Genomic DNA, 20,514 nt, shown 5'->3' on the forward strand with positions numbered 1-20,514 from the left:
CTTTGATCTATCCTGTTTGTAAGTATGAAGAAACTGCTTATCTCATATAAAGTATGTGATTATATTTGTAAATTGTTACCAATTAAACTCTGTGTTTATTCCTGTACAGGGTTTAGAACTGTATTGTAACCCTTCATGTTCCTGAAGAAGCACTACTAAACGCGAAACATGTTGGACATAGCCCTGTTCTAGTGTGAGCCCACTCATCCCCCTACAACTACAGCCTTGTGTTTACTATCAGTGTTCTGGTAATGCTCTTTACTATGTTGAATAATTGTTAATGAGAGTACTTTGGGGGCTCCCTACCTATTTTTTGGGAGGGTGGATACACTCACACACTAGTCCAGGCCATTCTAGATATGTTTTATTTGGTTTTAATGATTTTGTAAATAAAATACCATGTTCAAATATATACTTGTGTTTCTTTATTGTTGATACGGTGCCCATAAAGTCCCATCTTCCTGCGATTGCAATTTTTCTCCTGTGTCTTTCAGGGACGTGACCCAGTGCACTTCAGTATGTGCATGGTGGCCATGCCATGGTGATATACTTAAATTTATTTAATTCCCTCAGGCAAGGCAACATAAATTCTATAGGCCCCATCTTTCAGCAAAAACCCTTCCAAGGCAGCAGGCCTGGGATGCAAAAGACCTCCAACACATCCTCCTCTGTAGGCAATAGCCCGGAAGCCAAAAACCCTTTTCCAAGGTCACCCTGAATACTTACTGTACATCCTTTCACTGTATGCTCCACTAGCAATAAACCAGATTTGCCAGGGAGAAATAAATATTCTCAACTCAAGAATATTGTTTATTTTTACTCTCCCTACTCAATACACTCCCCAGAAACAGGCACAAGCAAACAATATCTTAAACTTAGGAGAAACACAACAGTAGAAAGAAACAATATGAGTTTGTATATTATGCTATTATGTATCAAAATGTATGTTTGCTTTTGTTGTATCGTAAAGTAAATATGTATTTTTGCTTTCAGAGTGTACTTTACCTTTTTTGCATCCATGTAAGAGACAGGCGGTCCTGAAGAAGCGGCAACCATGTGAAATGCATCAACCTTATCTTTCCTGTCTCGACCACCAAACCATGGATTATATCCATTCAGTGGAGAGATTATCTGAGGGTATTAATGTATAAACATACACAAGAAATATATGTTTTTATCAAAATGTTTTATGGGATAAAATAAAGATTTGTTCATTTTTAACTCAAGCAGTGTAGGTTGTGTTTATTGGAAGGGTATTTAAAATCCTACTATACACAGGTGTACTACCTAATAATAGTTTAGATGGAACTGAGGAACTGAATTTGGAATAGCCACACTCCAATTTAAGGCAGGGTTCCTACGTAATATCTATGGACAAAAAAAGTAGTAGAGGCACTCATAGGTCTTCAGTAGGGATAAGCTTCGAGTCGAACATAAGTTTGACTCGAAAATTGGGTGTTCGCCCGTTCACTGAACTGCAAATTTTATGGGGCGTTCACAGCAAATCAGAGCGCCCCATAATGCACTGCAAGACCGCAGTGCATTGCTGTATGATGATTGGCCAAAGCATACACCTGACCTGCATGCTTTGGCCAATCACAGCACGCTCCTCAGCGAGAGCCATAATTGGCCAAAGGCAGGATGCCTTTGGCCAATCATGGCTCATGGGGACTAAGTCCACACCCCACACTATATAAGGCTGCTTACAGCGCCCATATAGTGTGTTATAGTGGACGGAGATAGAGAGATCGAGCTAGATTAGGCAGGCAGGTTAGTTAGTTAGTGGCAGTGTATTTGATATTTAGAGAGAGAGAGAGAGAGAGAGAGAGAGAGAGAGAGAGAGAGAGAGAGAGAGAGAGAGAGAGAGAGAGAGATATCTCTCTCATATATATATATATATATATATATATATATATATATATATATATATATATATATATATATATACATATATATACATATATATATATATATATATACACACATATATATATATATATATATATATACACATATATATACACATATATATATACACACAGTCAGGTCCATATATATTGGGACATCGACACAATTCTAATTTTTTTGGCTCTGTACACCACCCCAATGGTTTTAAATGAAACGAACAAGATGTGCTTTAACTGCAGACTTTCAGCTTTATTTGAGGGTATTTACATCCAAATCAGGTGAACGGTGTCGGAGTTACAACAGTTTGTATATGTGCCTCCCACTTTTTAAGGGACCAAAAGTAATGGGACAGATTAACAATCATCCATCAAACTTTCACTTTTTAATACTTGGTTGTAAATCCTTTGCAGCCAATTACAGCCTGAAGTCCGGAACGTATAGACATCACCAGATGCTGGGTTTCATCCCTGGTGATGCTCTGCCAGACCTCTGCTGCAACTGTCTTCAGTTCCTGCTTGTTCTTGGGGCATTTTCCCTTCAGTTTTGTCTTCAGAAAGTGAAATGCAAATTGGGCCCAAAGTGTCAATATTTTGTGTGGCCACCATTATTTTCCAGCACTGCCTTAACCCTCTTGGGCATGGAGTTCATCAGAACTTCACAGGTTGCCACGGGAGTCCTCTTCCACTCAATAGGGTTTAGGTCTGGAGACATGCTTGACCAGTCCATCACCTATACCCTCAACTTCTTTAGCAAGGCAGTGGTCATCTTGGAGGTGTGTTTGGGGTCGTTATCATGTTGGAATGCAGCCCTCCGAAGGGAGGTGATCATGCTCTGCTTCACTATGTCACAGTAAATGTTTGCATTCATGGTTCCCTCAATGAACTGTAGCTCCTCAGTGCCGGCAGCACTCATGCAGCCCCAGACCATGACACTCCCATCACCATGCTTGACTGTAGACAAGAGACACTTGTCTTTGTACTCTTCACCTGGTTGCCGCGACACATGCTTGACACCATCTGAACCAAATAAGTTTATCTTGGTCTCATCAGACTGCAGGACATGGTTTCAGTAATCCATATCCTTAGTCTGCTTGTCTTCAGCAAATGGTTTGTGGGCTTTCTTATGCATCATCTTTAGAAGAGGCTTCATTTTGGGACAACAACCATGCAGACCAATTTGATGCAGTGTGCGGCGTATGATCTGAGCACTGACAGGCTGAACCCCCACCCCTTCAACCTCTATAGCAATGCTGGCAGCACTCATACATTTATTTCTCAAAGACAACCTCTGGATATTATGCTGAGCACGTGCACTCAACTTCTTTGGTCGACCATGGTGAGGCCTGTTCTGAGTGGAACCTGTCCTGTTAAACCGCTGTATGGTCTTGGCCACCATTCTGCAGCTCAGTTTCAGGGTCTTTGCAATCTTCTTATAGGCTAGGTCATCTTTATGTAGAGCTGTAGAGCGACATTTCTTTTGTTTTAGATCCTCAGAGAGTTCTTTGCCATGAGATGCCATGTTGAACTTCCAGTGACCAGTATCAGAGAGTGAGAGTGATAACACCCAATTTAACACACCTGCTCCCCATTCAGACCTCAGATATGGAACACAAACGAGTCACATGACACCGGGGAGGGAAAATGGCTAATTGGGCACGATTTGAACATTTTCACTTAGGGGTGTACTCTCTTTTGTTGCCAGTGGTTTAGACATTAATGGCTGTGTGTTGAGTTATTTTGAGGGGACAGCAAACTTACACTGTTATACAAGCTGTACACTCACTACTTGACATTGTAGCAAAGTGTAATTTCTTCAGTATTGTCACATGAAAAGTTATAATAAAATATTTACAAAAATGTTGTCAAGCTGTACAGATCATTACTGTGCTCTGTATGTATGGACATTGTCTACTTGTTTCTTTTATTCCTTTGTTTAATTTCATTATGTTATTTTTTTTGTTTTAATATTGTGTACTGTGCACTATGTAACAATTTTATACTTGTTCTTTTGTTTAAAATAAAAAAAACAATAAAGATACAATTTTGAAAAAAAAAAAATTACAAAAATGTGAGGGTGTACTCACTTTTGTGAGATACTGTATATATATATATATATATATATATATATATATATATATATATATATATATATATATATATATATATATATTATATTACTATATATATATTATATTACTGTGCAGACAGATCTTCATTGGAGACAGACATGGGACACTTGGCTGACGAAGGGGCCTTGCGTGGCTCCGAAATGTTGCTGTATGTGAATAAAGCTTTGGACCCTTCTGAGGAATCCTTGGTGTGCTGATGACATTTCTCCACTCAGATTGTCTGTGGTTTCCAGCCGGTGGTCAATAAAGCACCCTGCACTACTATGGCCATTTCCATGAATGTGTTTGTGGGGAATATTGCATTTAGACATGGGACAGACTTGCTCAGCCATGACATCTCTTCCAGAGAATTTTTTCCTTAGGCATGCTGTGTGAATGGGAAAACATAACAAACATGCAGTGGGGTTTTCTCAAACTTGAAAAGTGAAAATACTCTTCAAAGCAAGGTGAAGGGTTTACTTCTTTGGAGGGATTAAGGAGTCATGTTTTACTTTCCCCATGCTCCTCTGCTATTTGATCAGTTGTCAGGCCCACCAAAAACATCCAGGAAATTCAGGCATGGAGAAACACATGCCATTCCTCCTTCCTACCTACAATGCCTGGGTGGCCAAATGCCAGGGAAAAGTGTTGCCATGTGTGGTTGGAGGGAGTGCACTCAGCCCTGTATAAGGGTAAATTCACACCAGGTACGAAAGGACTGTGTTAGGTGGCTATTCAAGCACAGTCCCACTGCAAGCCAAGGCAAAATGATGGTGGTGTAAACCGGCCAGGTAGGAGGCAAAATGCCTTGTCTACTACCTGGCCAGTTCACACCACCACATTGTGATGTGTGCAGAAAAAAGCACTGCATGTACTACTTTTTTTCAGTGCATCATTGTGCAAGGCAATCCACTGTGTGACATTTCAATAAAGTTTGGATGTTTGAGGGTGTTTAGCTTAGTGTAGAGAATACCAGTGAGCAGAGTCCACACCAGTTATGCCGTTTAAGGGCCTGCTGGCCCACTTTTAATAAAGAGAGAGAATAGAGTCCATCAAAACAAACAATTGCTCACGCAAGGGTTTCCACCATCACACGCAAAACAAAGTAAGACAGATTCAGCCTCCACACTCATGGCTACTCCCTTGTTCTCATATGGACTCCTCACCAAGGAGAAGCCCAGAACCCTGGTCATGTCCCTCCAAAAAGCCCAGCACACACCTGCATAATCAGTGTGCTGGTTTGTTCTAAAATCTGATCCCAGGACTGGAGATTTCATCCCACCCAGATCACTAGGAAATCTCCAGGCTCCACGTCCCAAACCAGATAATGCCAACTATGGAGGAAAATGAGAAAAACGTTTTCTACAAATAAAATAAGCACCCTGGAGCCCCTCAACCTGCCTTCTTGAGAATCCTGGGTGACATAAGAGCATTTTAACACCATAAAAGAACACCGTACTGCCACAGCTGGGATCGGCACATTGGCACTGCTGTCATCCCACCCACCATGCAGCAGCTTTTGTGAATGCACCCTGAGTTTATAGTTTAGACTTGTTTAGCTAGTAAGAATGTGAACAATAATCTTGGGTAGTCATAAGGCAGATATGGAGGGCTACTACTATAATGTGAATCTGTTACTTTTCTTAGCATGGGAAAAGTACAGGTTCAATATAAATCTGCTTTCAATAACACAATGTACAGCCTTGCATTGGGATAACTATTATGTGAAGATTATAGGGAACTGTGCTTGCATACATTTTAGCTTGCATTACAGATGAACAAGCAATTTCTCCTTGCAAATTGATTCCAAATGGATATCATTCCAGTGGGTGAGACAGCAGAGTGAAAATGAACAGCAATCATTACAATAGACTGGTAAATAGCCCATAAGACGTGATGACTGAGTTTGGATGGATTTACTCTGTGTGCGTCCCAAGCAAGATACAAGCTGCTGTCATGGCTGGTTTGTAGTTAACCTGCTTTTTTTCCCTCAACCATTCTTCCTCTCCTTCTTTGCCAGCTGAGTTAACATGGCAACAGTATGGTGTCAATAGAGTAAATTAGTAAAAGCAATACATTTTGAAGCCATTTTCCACTTCAGAAAAAATATCCATTTCATAACCTATGTGTAATAACATGTACATATTCTTCCTTCTGCACCTTCCCTACATTATACAAACATGAAACTGTAAATGAATGACATTTAGTTTGAGAAATCACTGTGTACCATGAACAATTTCTATATAAAATACTTGTTTTCCCTTTTCTTTCATTTTTATTGACCTCATGCAGCCACGTAATTAACGCCTACATACTGTACATGCACTCCAGTGATGGCTGCATAGCATTGGGTAGGTTTCCTAATGGTGACAACAGTGGACCATGCTTGCCTTAAGTCTACTAAAAGGGCCACCTGTAGTCAATGAGAAGCCCATGTGACAAGGTGACAATGCAAAAGCACACCTAAGAGATGAGCAGATCCTTTAACAGGATGTGGTGCAACAAGTACCTTTATGTCAAATCGCCAAGTATTCTTTTAATGAAAGTTGCAGATTTAAAATGTTAAAAATTATTTTTTAAATTGCATAAATGTTGAAGTGCATATACAATTTTAGTTATTGGGTTTGCATATGCTTTAAAGCTGGCCATATACAGTTAGTTTTTTTTTTTTTTTTTCAGCCAGTGGGGGATGAGGTGAATGAAGGAAACCTCCCTCCCTCCTTCCTTAGACACTGTACTCTGACAGTGGCACCTACCATTGTCAGAATACACTGATCAGCAGTTGCATCTTATTGGCTGCAACTGCTAATTGAAGGAAATTTTTCAACAAGTCCATTTGACAGAAATTGATTAAGCAATCAACTTCTGTTGAGAGGAGACAGCCACATACCGATCCCTGCTGAAGCTGAATTTTGATAAGTGAACAGCCAGTTTTACCCAAAGTAACTCTATTACTAGAGTACAATAACTGCAGGCAGCAAAGAACCCAGGCAACTAATCTAACTAACATGCATCCTAATTTTAAGAGGGAAGTTTCAGGAAAAAAACATATTTTTAAAATAAACAAATTAAGGGTCAGTGCCCATCAATGTCCATCTGCAGCATGATCAATGCATCAATGCAGCCTAAATAAAGTCCTCAATGCAGCCTGATCAATGCATCAGTGTAGCCTGATTATTGTCAATGCAGCCTGCTTAATGCCTTTTTTAAACTACCGTCATTTGCAGCCTCACCATCTCCCTCACCAGCAGCCTCAATTAGGAAATCACCGAGCTGTCATCTCCTTTCCACTCGGCTCTCACGTTACACACACACAGTCCTGTCTCCTCCATCAGCATTGGACTGTTATACGTCGATAAATATAGTAAGTAGTGGTCTAGGTATGCCGTATTTAACCACTTGCCCACTGGGCACTTAAACCCCCTTCCTAACCAGACCAATTTTCATCTTTCAGTACTCTCAGATTTTGAATGACAATTACTCAGTCATGCAACATTGTACCCATATAAAATTTTGTTATTTTTTTTTCAAACAAATAGAGCTTTCTTTTAGTGGTATTTGATCACCACTGGGTTTTTTATTTTTTGCGTTATAAATGAAAAAATTACCGAAAATGTTGTAAAAAAAATGCATTTTTCTTCGTTTTGGTTATAAAATTTTGCAAATTAGTCATAAATTTTGGCCACAATTTATACTGCTACATATCTGTCATAAACTGGTGCTACCAGAAATGTGTGGACTGGGATAGGGAAGACCAAACGCATGTAAAATAATAATAATATGATGTATTATGGAGGATAAGTAATACACCAAAGTAAATGCACCTCTGATGTGACAAACATTAACATAAACCAGCAACCAACTACAGTGACACACACAAATAACTACCCAAACCAAAAGTATATACAGTATCTCACAAAAGTGAGTACACCCCTCACATTTTTGTAAATATTTTATTATATCTTTTCATGTGACAACACTGAAGAAATGACACTTTGCTACAATGTAAAGTAGTGAGTGTACAGCTTGTATAACAGTGTAAATTTGCTGTCCCCTCAAAATAACTAAACACACAGCCATTAATATCTAAACCGCTGGCAACAAAAGTGAGTACACCCCTAAGTGAAAATGTCCAAATTGGGCCCAATTAGCCATTTTCCCTCCCCAGTGTCATGTGACTCATTAGTGTTACAAGGTCTCAGGTGTGAATGGGGAGCAGATGTGTTAAATTGGGTGTTATCACTCTCACTCTCTCATACTGGTCACTGGAAGTTCAACATGGCACCTCACGGCAAGGAACTCTCTGAGGATCTGAAAAAAAAATTGTTGCTCTACATCAGTGGTTTTCAACTCCTGTCCTCAGGACCCACTAACAGGCCAGGTTTGCAAGATAACTGAAATACATCACAGGTGATATCATTTGCTGCTCAGTGATTGCAGTATTCTAGTCTGCATCTCCCCAAGGTAATACTTAAAATCTGGCCTGTTAGTGGGTCCTGAGGATAGGAGTTAAGAACCACTGCTCTACATAAAGATGGCCTATGCTATAAGAAGATTGCCAAGACCCTGAAACTGAGCTGCAGCACGATGGCCAAGACAATACAGCGGTTAAACAGGACAGGTTTTACTCAGAACAGGCCTTGCCATGGTTGACCAAAGAAGTTGAGTGCCCATGCTCATATCCAGAGGTTGTCTTTGGGAAATAGATGTATGAGTGCTGCCAGCATTGCTGCAGAGATTGAAGGGGTGAGGGGTCAACCTGTCAGTGCTCAGACCATATGCCGCACATTGCATCAAATTGGTCTGCATGGCTGTCGTCCCAGAGGAAAGCCTCTTCAAAAGATGATGCACAAGAAAGCCCGCAAACAGTTTGCTGAAGACAAGCAGACTAAGAACATGGATTACTGGAAGCATGTCCTGTGGTCTAATGAGACCAACATAAACTTATTTGGATCAGATGGTGTCAAGCATGTGTCGCAGCAACCAGGTAAGGAGTACAAAGACAAATGTGTCTCGCCTACAGTCAAGCATGGTGGTGGGAGTGTCATGGTCTGGGGCTGCATGAGTGCTGCCGGCACTAGGGAGCTACAGTTCATTGAGGGAACCATGAATGTCAACATGTACTGTGACATAGTGAATCAGAGCATGATCCCCTCCCTTCGGAGACTGGGCCACAGGGTAGTATTCCAATGTATCGACCCCGAACACACCTCGAAGACAACGAGATGAGAAGATGAGATAATGCTATATAATAAAGATGCTGATGCTCAGCTAAAGATGCTGAGGGTAAAGGTGATGGACTGGCCAAGCATGTCTTCAGGCCTAAACCCTATTGAGCATCTATGGGGCATCCTCAAATGGAAGGTGGGGGAGCGCAAGGTCTCTATCATCCACCAGCTCCATGATGTCATCATGGAGGAGTGGAAGAGGACTCCAGTGTCAACCTGTGAAGCTCTGGTGAACTCCATGCCCAAGAAGGTTAAGGTAGTGCTGGAAAATAATGGTGGCCACACAAAATATTGACACTTTGGGCCCAATTTAGCCAGAATCGCAGTAGTGAAATCTGAAATCTGTCTCCTATGTCTCTTAACTCTGGTATGCTCCTACTACTACAGCTCCAGCCAAAAACTGAAACAATTTTTCTTTTTTTTTTTTTTTTTTCTTATGTGTCTCTAATAATGCTGGTATGTTATTTTTACTTAACTTTCTGTAGACCTGTCCACATTACAATGCTTTATTATGTCCCTTGTCTTACCCAAAATTATGGCCCTCTGAACTTTAGTGCCCTCTTGCTAGTCTGTTTGTGACTTAAGAATTTTGCCCTATTAACCAGCCAAGCTTTATAACCTCTTGATTGCTAATTGAAATCCGCCCACACCCTACCCCTATCAGTATATATTTAAGTTTCTCTTGGGGAAGCATTTGCAGGGGGTACACATTTGCAATTTGGCTCTTTCTCAAAGTGGCGATTTCTACAAGTGAAATGCACTTCTGACTCTGCACTTCAGCAAAGGCACAAAGCGAAAGGACACAAGATAAACACTGAAAAACAGCACACAGACATCAAGTGAACTTGTTTACTCCTTTAGCTCTTTTTCCTTGGAACATGCTTTCTCTACCACTGCTTTTGACAACTCTGTCCTCCATCCTTAAACTATCTCTCCTTCACCCCTCTTCTCCCCCCCACAGCATATATATATCACCCTCACTCCTGTCCTGTCCTTATTACTGCACCCACCAACTCCTGCTAATTCTAAATCCACAGACACTAAAAATCTCCAAGACCCTGGGGCATGTCACTTCATATAAATCCCACTCCCATATTACCTCCCTCACCCTCTTGCTTCTCCTAACCTCTGGAGATATATCCCCAAACCCTGGGCCTCCATCATTTAACTGTACCCTATGCGCCCATCACCCTGCACCCCCTGGCAGCAGCCACCACAATCAAACCAATTTAATTCCCATTTCTATTCTTCCCAAATCCAGACTCCCTTTCTCCTGTGCCCTTTGGAACTCGCGCTCTGTCTGCAACAAGCTCACCTCTCTCCATGACCTCTTTATTGCCAACTCATTTAACCTACTCGCCATTATCGAAACCTGGCTCCACGAATCCGACACTGCATCTTCTGCTGCCCTATCCCATGGTGATCTTCTCTGGACTCACTCCCCCAGATCCCGCGGACGTAAAGGAGGAGGTGTCGGAATCCTGCTAGCCCCACATAGCACCTTTCAGGTACTTCAGCCACCTCCCTCTCTGTCACTCTCCTCTTTCGAAGCACACTGTATTCGCCTTTTCTCTCTAATTTCTCTAAGGATAGCTGTGATCTACAGGCCCCCTGGACCAGTATCAACCTTTCTTGAAGACTTCTCTGCCTGGCTACCCTACTTTCTTTCTTCTGAAATCCCCACTATCATTCTCTGGGACGTCAACATCCCTATTAATACTAACACTCCTTCCACTTCCAAACTTCTCAGCCTAACATCCTCCTTTGACCTGAAGCAGTGGATACATGCTCCAACTCACTCAGAAGGCAATATCCTTGACCTCGTGTTCTCTCGCCTTTGCACTCCATGCAACCTCTCTAACTATCCATCCCCTCTCTCTGATCACCACCTTATTAGTTTCACTCTCTCCCTCTCCTTCACCTCCTCTCCCTCCAACCACCTTAAAGTTACCCACAGAAACCTACGTCATCTCAACCCTTCTCTTCTCTACTCTGCCATCAACAACCTCTACGACAAAATCTCTCCCCTATCCTGCACCAACCTAGCCACTTCTGTGTACAACGCTTCACTCACTGCACAGGAGATCGCCAATCACTTCAAACAGAAGATTGATACTATTCGCGCTGAGATCTCTACTGTGCCGACACCCTCCATGCTTTACACTTCATGCCCACAGGCACAATCATTATTTCCCTCTTTCAACCCCACCACTACAGACGAATTTGCTAAACTACTTGCTAATGTCCACCTTACCACCTGCCCTCTGGATCCTGTTCCCTCACAAATGCTACGTTCACCCTCTGGCCCTATACTACAATCTCTCCCTCTCTTCTGGCATCTTCCCTAACTCTCTAAAACATGCACTTGTCAGACCCATACTTAAAAAGCCCTCACTGGACCCATCCAATCTTAACAACCTACGCCCCATCTCCTTGCTCCCCTTCTTATCCAAACTCCTCGAATGTCTGGTCTACAACCGACTGAGCGTCCACCTCGCTGATAATGGCCTTCTCGATCCCCTTCAGTCTGGATTTCGTCCTCAACACTCCACAGAAACTGCTCTCCTAAAACTAACAAACGATCTACTAACGGCCAAAACCAATCGACACTATTCTGTACTCCTACTCCTGGACCTCTCTGCTGCCTTTGATACGGTTGACCACCCCCTCCTCCTCAAAAAACTACACGCCTTTGGTCTCCGTGACTGTACACTTCGCTGGTTCTCTTCCTACTTATCCAACCGCACCTTTAGCGTTTCTTATAACTCTACTTCCTCCTCCCCTCTTCCTTTCTCTGTTGGGGTCCCTCAGGGTTCTGTTCTTGGACCTCTACTATTTTCAATCTACACTGCCTCCCTGGGTCAACTGATAGCCTCCCATGGCTTCCAATACCACCTCTACGCTGATGACACCCAAATCTATTTCTCTACCCCTCAGCTCACTCCCTCTGTCTCCTCACGTATCAGTAATTTACTCTCAGATATATCAGTCTGGATGTCTCACCACTTCCTTAAACTCAATCTAGCCAAAACCGAACTTCTAATTTTCCCTCCCCCCTATGCCTCTTCCCCTGATCTCTCTGTCAAAATCGATGGCACAACTATAAGCCCATCCCCACATGCCAAGGTTCTAGGTGTAGTCCTAGACTCTGAACTCTCCTTCAAGCAACACATCCAATCACTGTCCAAATCCTGCCGCCTCAACCTCCGCAACATCTCCAAAATACGCCCCTTTCTAACCAATGACACAACAAAGCTCTTAATTCACTCGCTGGTCATCTCTCGCCTTGACTACTGCAACTCCCTTCTCATTGGCTTACCTCTACATAGTCTATCACCTCTTCAAACCATTATGAATGCCGCTGCCAGACTCATCCACCTTACCAGTCGCTCTGTGTCTGCCACTCCTCTATGTCAATCCCTCCACTGGCTTCCGCTCAGCCAAAGAATTAAATTCAAAATTCTAACAACTACGTACAAAGCCATCCACAATTTCGCCCCCAGCTACATCACTTGCTTAGTCTCTAAATACCAACCTACTCGCTCTCTTGGTTCCTCTCAAGACCTCCTGCTCTCTAGCTCCCTTGTCACCTCCTCCCATGCTCGCCTCCAGGCCTTTTCCAAAGCCTCTCCAATCCTATGGAACTCCTTACCCCAATCTATCCGCTTATCTCCTACTTTATTAGCTTTCAGAAGATCCCTGAAAACCCTTCTCTTCAGAGAAGCCTATCCTACCCACACCTAACAACTGTACTTTTTTTTTTTTCCCATCAGCTCATCCCCCACAGTTATTACCTTTTGTCTCCACTTGACCCTCCCTTCTAGATTGTAAGCTCTAACGAGCAGGGCCCTCTGATCCCTCCTGTATTGATTTGTATTGTAAGTGTACTGTTGCCCCATGTTGTAAAGCGCTGCGCAAACTGTTGGCGCTATATAAATCCTGTATAATAATAATAATAATAATAATAATTTGAACATTTTTACTTAGGGGTGTACTCACTTTTGTTGCCAGCGGTTTAGACATTAATGGCTGTGTGTTGAGTTATTTTGAGGGGACAGCAAATTTACACTGTTATACAAGCTGTACACTCACTACTTTACATTGTAGCAAAGTGTAATTTCTTCAGTGTTGTCACATGAAAAGATGTAATACACTGCCACTAACTAACTAACCTGCCTGCCTAATCTAGCTCAATCTCTCTCTCTCCATCAGGGCTATTTTTTGGCCTAGGCCGACAAGTCCTAGGCTTGGGCGGCACTTTGAGGGGGGCGGCGCATGCCCCCCCACCCGTCTTCCTGATTCCTGGCTCCTGCGGCTGCCCCCAAACACATGCAGCCCATGGCGGCAGGCTTGCTGTAGCAGTGCCACTGTGTATGATTGTGCTTGGCAGAGTGTGGGGGGCGTGTGATTCACGCCCCCATAAGCGGCCGATGACTGGCGGAGGTGGAGCCTTATGCTCCACCTACCCTCCTCCGCACTGCTTTCCTTTTCCTCAGCACCAGGGCGGGGTCTGGCTGTGATGTCAGGAGGAGGAGAGAGAGAGGAGCACAAGGATAAACCCCAGGACAGCAGTAGGTAAAATTTATTGAATAAATTATATCAGTGTTATGGGCACAGTAGCAGCATTTGATGGGTACAGTGGTGACATTTGATGGCACAATGGCTACAATTGATTGGCACAGTGGCAGCATTTGAGGGCACAGTGGAGGGCACAGTGGCTGCGTTCGAGGGCACAGTGGCAGCATTTGGGCACAGTGGCAGCATTTGGGCACAGTGGCAGTGTTTGATGGGGCACAGTGGCTACAATTGATGGGCACAGTGGCTGCGTTTGTTGGCACAGTGGCTACAATTGATGGGCACAGTGGCTGCATTTGATGGGCACAGTGACTGCAATTGATGGGCACAGTGGCTACAATTGATGGGCACAGTGGCTGAGTTTGTTGACACAGTGGCTACAATTGATGGGCACAGTGGCTGCATTTGATGGGCACAGTGACTGCAATTGATGGGCACAGTGACTGCAATTGATGGGCACAGTGGCTGCGTTTGATAGCACAGTGGCTACAATTGATGGGCACAGTGGCTGTGTTTGATGGGGCACAGTGAGGCTGTAATTGATGGGCAGAGTGAGGCTGCAATTGATGTCTTTTTTCTGAATGTTTTAGTTTGTTTGCGCCCCCCCAAAAATTTTTAGCACCAGCCACCACTGGCATGTGCCATGTTCTCCATGCATGCTAATATCAATGCAAACCCATTAAACTGTCCACATTTAGTGAAAGTGCATTAATATGCAGATCATGATATTGCAATAAAGTGCTCCATCAATGCTGAAGTCAATGCAAACTCATTAAAAGGCATTCCACCCCCACCCCCCCACCCCCGAAAACATTAAAACTCAGCAGCTACAAATACTGTAGCTGCTGACTTTTAATATTAGGACACTTACCTGTCCAGGGATCCCTCAAAGTCGACATCTCAGCCGATTTTCCGATTGGCTCTCGGGTTTTGCCACCATCTTTCATGATAAGGGAAAATGGCTGGTTCCCTACTGCACATGTGCAAAGCGCTTTGCACTTTCTGAATGGGCCAGTGGAGGAAGGAGGAGGGGGCTGAACTTCAGAGGGGGCAGTGCAGTCTCCCGGGAGTGGGAAAGGGTACCTGTCAAAAACAGGTACCCGTTCCCTCCTCCCTGAAAGGTGCCAAATGAGCCTAAAGAGGAAGGGGTGTGGTTTACAGATGATAGGTTGGGTCTTAAACAGGAAGGGGTGTGGCCTTGGCAGGAAGGGGTGGGTCGTATTTAAATAAGAGGGTGCATGAGTTTAGTCAGGTCTAGGGCAGCACAAAACCTAAATACACCACTGCTCTCCGTCCACTATAACACACTATATGGGCACTGTCTAAGCAGCCTTATATAGTATGGGGCGTTGAATTAATCCCCCTGAGCCATGATTGGCCAAAGGCTCCCTGCCTTTGGCCAATTATGGCTCTCGCTAAGGAGCGTGCTGTGATTGGCCAAAGCATGCAGGTCAGGTGTATGCTTTGGCTAATAATCATACAGCAATGCACTGCGGTCTTGCAGTGCATTATGGGGCGCTCAAATTTGCCCCATGAAATTTGCTGTTCAGTGAATGGGCAAACACCCGATGTTCGAGTCGAACTTACATTCGACTCAAACTCGAAGCTCATCCTTACCTGTAATCTGTTATCCTGAACCCTGTATCCATTCCTGGACTCCTGCCCTGCAGCCTGAACCCTTCCGCCTTCTCCCCCTGTCTCCTGTTACCTTCTCCCTGTCCTGTCTTGCTCCTTGCCCCCAACTGCTTGATCTCCCATGTATGACCCTGGCTTGTTTACGATTAGGATTGTATCTTTCACTTGTATATACTTTTGGTTTGGATAGTTATTTGTGTGTGTCACTGTGGTCAGTTCCTGGTTTATTTTATTGTTTGTCACATCAGAGGTGCATTTACTTTGGTGTATTACTTATCCTCATAATAAACAATATTATTATTACTTTACATGCGTTTGGTCTTCCCTATCGCAGTCCACACATTTCTGGTCACACCAGTTTATGACAGAATACCAAGGCCATCCCTGACCAGAAGTGGCTGCATGGAGGAGCCATCCTGGTTCTGTTGTTTTTGCTAAAATGCATTCGGAATTAGTTGTCTATCTTTCTTCACTGGTGACGAAGGATAATAATTATTGCCATCAGATATTGAAGGAGTGGGCCAGGGATCAACTTTAATGCCCCGTACACACGGTCGGATTTTCGATGGAAAATGTCCGATCGGAGCGTGTTGTCGGAAATTCCGACCGTGTGTGGGCTCCATCGGACATTTTCCATCGGATTTTCCGACACACAAAGTTGGAGAGCAGGAGATAAAATTTTCCGACAACAAAATCCGTTGTCGGAAATTCCGATCGTGTGTACACAAATCCGACGGACAAAGTGCCACGCATGCTCAGAATAAATAAAGAGATGAAAGCTATTGGCCACTTCCCCGTTTATAGTCCCGACGTACATGTTTTACGTCACCGCGTTTAAAACGATCGGATTTTCCGACAACTTTGTGTGACCGTGTGTATGCAAGACAAGTTTGAGCCAACATCCGTCGGAAAAAATCCTAGGATTTTGTTGTCGGAATGTCCGAACAAAGTCCGACCGTGTGTACGAGGCATTAGAGTGTATCCGTATTGCCCATTCTCTAGTTGATCAGGGCAGTATGCTGTTTGAAAATGTTCTGGCTTTGATTCAGGTATGTGCAGAGCTAGTTTTGTCCAGCATTCCTAAAAGCAGTGATGACTTTTCTCCCCCCTTCAGTATGGCTCAGGTAGAATCATTAGTGTGGCTCTTGGGGGATGACTCTACGTATTTCTTTGAGCACTATTCAGCATGTTTCCAACAGGTGCTAGTAGAGTGTGTTAACTCAGTGCAGTCTCTTGTCAGACAGGCAGCATGTAAACTGAATTTTGTTACGCCATTACTACAAGCATGGTCAGATATATTGCACTCAGACTCAGTCAGCTTGCAACAACCCATTCCTGCTGCCAGACACCTGCCTGCTCAAGTGTCTCTCTCTCCATCACCCACGGCAACCCCAGTATCAACCCAATATACCCTGCTACCAACTAAGTATCAGTACCCTGATTCCACTTGCTGCACCTACCCTACCTTTAATCCATCTGCCTCTTCTCTGCTGCCTGCAACAATCCCACAAATATTCCCCCTAACCTCTGCTCCCTCTTCCTTACCGTATTGCAGCCCTTCTCTTCAATTAGCTGCATCCCCTACTTACAGCCCTGCAGTCACTTACAGACTTTCACTGGCTAAACCAAAGAAGAAATGGAAGTTTTTTCCCAATCCATACAATCCTGCCATTTTCCCAGCCTGCCTCCACACCAGCCAATCTGCTCCAGACTGCTTCCACACCAGCAGATCTGCTCCAGCCTGCTTCCACACCAGCTGATCGGTTCCCAGCCTGCTTCCACGCCAGTCGATCTGCTCCAGCCTGCTTCCACACCAGCCGATCTGCAACAGCATGCCTGCACGATAGCCGATCTGCTCCAGCCTGCCTCCACACCAGCCAATCTGCTCTGGCCTGCCTCCACGCCAGCCAATATGCTCCGGCCTGCCTCCACGCCAGCCAATATGCTCCGCCATGCCTCCACACCAGCAGATCTGCTCCGGTCTGCCTCTACACCAGCCGATCTGCTCCAGACTGCCTCTATGATTGCCAATGGGGTTAGGCTAGCCTCTGTTGGTCCTGAACTTGATGACCCACCTAACCATGGCAACCTTCTGCCTGCTATCTGGCCTGATGCTCCAGTATTTGCTGTTTAGCCTGATGTTCTGGTGCCCACCATCCAGCCTGAAGTTCCGCTGCCCACGGTCCAGCCTGAATTTCCGGTGCCCATGGTCCAGCCTGAAGTTCTGGTGCCCACAGCCCAGCCTGATGTCCCGGTGCCCACAGCCCAGCCTGATGTCCCGGTGCCCACAGCCCAGCCTGATGTCCCGGTGCCTGTTTTCCAGCCTGATGTGCCATGTCCGTTACCCAGCCTGCTGGGCCGGTGTCTGTCACCCAGCCTGCTGATTCGGTGGCCGTCACCCAGCCTGTTGAGCTGTGCCCGTCACCCAGCCTGCTGAGCCGGTGCCCGTCACCCAGCCTGCTGAGCCAGTGCCCATCTCCCAGCCTCCTGGGCCGGTGCCCTTTACCCTGCCTGTTGAGTTGGTGCCCGTTACCCAGCCTGCTCATACGGTGCTTGCTAAACCGATTCCTGATGCCCAGCTTGCTGCTGCCATTGCCTAGCCTGTTGTTCCAGTGCCCGCTGTTTAGCCTGTCGCTCGTGTGCCCGCTGCCCAGCCTGATGTTCCAGTGCCTGTTGTCCAGTCTGATGATCCAAAACCCGATATCCAGCTTGATGATCCAGTTCCTGATGCCTGGGTTGATGTTCCAGTGCCCTCTGTCCAGCCTGATGACCTGATGCCCGGCTTGATGATCCAGTTCCTGACTCCCGGCCTGAAGTTCCAGTGCCCGTTGCCTGGCCTGATGTTCCATTGCCTGCTCTCCAGTCTGATGATCTGATGCCGAATGTCCAGCTCGATGATCCAGTTCCTGCTCTCCAGTCTGATGATCCAATGCCCGATGTCAAGCTTGATGTTCCAGTGCCTGCCATCTGGCCTGATGTTCCAGTGCCCGCTGTCCAGCCTGATGTTCCAGTGCCTTTGTCTGCCATCCAGTCTGCTGTGCCTCTGCCCGCTGCCCAGCTTGATGTGCCTCTGCCCGCTGCCCAGCTTGATGTGCCTCTGTCCGCTGCTCGGCTTGATGTGCCTCTGTCCGCTGCTCGGCTTGATGTGCCTCTGTCCGCTGCTCGGCTTGATGTGCCTCTGCCCGCTGCTCAGCTTGATGTGCCTCTGCCCGCTGCTCAGCTTGATGTGCCTCTGCCCGCTGCTCAGCTTGATGTGCCTCTGCCCGCTGCTCAGCTTGATGTGCCTCTGCCCGCTGCTCAGCTTGATGTGCCTCTGCCCGCTGCTCAGCTTGATGTGCCTCTGCCCTCTGTCCAGCTTGATGTGCCTCTGCCCACTGCCCGGCTTGATGTCATGGACTTTTTGTAGCTACAACTAGTTGGAGCGTCCGGAAAGAGCTCCTTCAAGGGGGGGTACTGTCAGGAAAGGTTTCATCTGCTGGTGACGCTGTCAGATCTATGGGCCGCAGTACTGGTGTCCACCAGCAGGTGTCTCCTGGCAATCTGGAGCCGACATCATCTCCTGCAATCAGGCGTCACCTGAAACTGATTGCAGGTGGTGTACTTATACCCGGCAGATGCTTGCACTCATCGCCTAGTTTATGTTCCTTGAGCCCTGACCTGTGTTACTATCCTGAAACCTGTATTCCCGTATTCTTGTATCCTGTAACCTCTTATCCTGAACCCTGTATCCGTTTCTTGACTGATCCCTTCCGCCTTCTCCCCCTGTCTTCCATTACCTTCTCCCTGTCCTGTCTTGCTCCTTGCCACATCTGATTGATATCCCGTGTATTAAAGAAATAATAGAATTGGAACAAACATTAAGCTGATCCTGAGAGTCATTGCCACATCCCATTAAACAATGGACACAAAAGGCTAGGTACCCCAAGGGGATTATATGGGCAGTGGATCAACAAGGATCAGGAATGCAGATGAAGTACAGAGGAATTCTTAGATAAAAGTATCAAAATGTTATTAATACAAATTGTGCCAAATACATACTGACATTTAAAATCAACAGTGCAACAAGAGCAGTTGGTGTCAGAAATACAGCCGCTAGAGTGTAGACGGTGAACTACAACGGCCAATAAATGGTCAGAGAAGTAGTGCAATAGCTACACAATACCCTACATGTTTCAGAAAAACACAAAAAGATTCATTTAGATTTTTCATCTGCATAAACAAATAAGGAACATGATAGACATTGATCAGTAGGTTTCAATTCGCAGAAAAAAAACTGAAAAAACAACAAGCTAGATATTAATCCAAAAACAATACTTACAAGACATCTGACTCTCTATTATAACAAAGGTGTACACAGTGATGTTGCGAGATGGAACTCCCATGCCCAGGAAATCAGTGAATAGAGGCAGTCATCCCAGTTAGATTCAAAAATCAGGATAATGCACAAGACAGATAAATCTCGTTTCTGTATGGAATTCGCCTCAATGCCAACGGGGAAGTAGCGGCAAGGCAGGGCTCATGAGACAAGAATGACGCACATCTAAAAACCAAAAAAGGAAAGTAGGGATATTGTATATATCTATGTACTATGAACATAAGCATAGTGTGCATTGGAAAGAATACAGATAGATACAAAGTATAATTCTCCCCGTGATTGTATCAAGACAAAGCATGAAAAGGGATACATAGATATATAACTAACCTTAGCCACTCAAAGCAAACAGATCCAGTGTGGGGAGCTGTGCTCCTCTCAGCTGTGTAGCAGAGTTTTGTGTTTGCTGAGAGTGAGGTTAAATACCTGATGGTGTGGGAGTGGTTGTGGCCAGATAACTAGTCCCACTTCATTTAATCCATTATGCATTCAGGTGAAAGGGAAAAGTTTTAATCAGTTTTACTCAGAGGTAAGTATGGCAGAGTTTTAAGTACCAAGAAAAATGTGTGGTGACGAATTGGAAGCGTCCGCCAATCAGGGCTCCCCGGCCTGGGCGGCGTCTGACGTCATCGCACAAAATGACACAACAGCGTCTGGTGTCGACAGAGGCCGCTGACACGGAAGAAGGG

General features: G+C 44.8%; 1 long non-coding RNA gene across 1 annotated transcript in view; it reads right to left on the reverse strand.

Annotated features, from left to right (window-relative positions):
• The window catches only part of LOC141141407 (uncharacterized), a 47,521-nt gene extending 27,282 nt beyond the window's left edge, over positions 1 to 20,239 (reverse strand). Inside the window, exons 1-2 of the long non-coding RNA XR_012244064.1 lie at positions 20,156 to 20,239; positions 19,772 to 19,993 (exon numbers count right to left, since the gene is read on the reverse strand). This is a non-coding gene — a long non-coding RNA (uncharacterized lncRNA). The remainder of the gene's footprint in view (positions 1 to 19,771; positions 19,994 to 20,155) is intronic.
• Positions 20,240 to 20,514: the final 275 nt, after the last annotated feature.

The sequence above is a fragment of the Aquarana catesbeiana genome, linkage group LG04 (assembly GCF_042186555.1).
Source record: "Aquarana catesbeiana isolate 2022-GZ linkage group LG04, ASM4218655v1, whole genome shotgun sequence".
Taxonomy (NCBI): domain Eukaryota; kingdom Metazoa; phylum Chordata; class Amphibia; order Anura; family Ranidae; genus Aquarana; species Aquarana catesbeiana.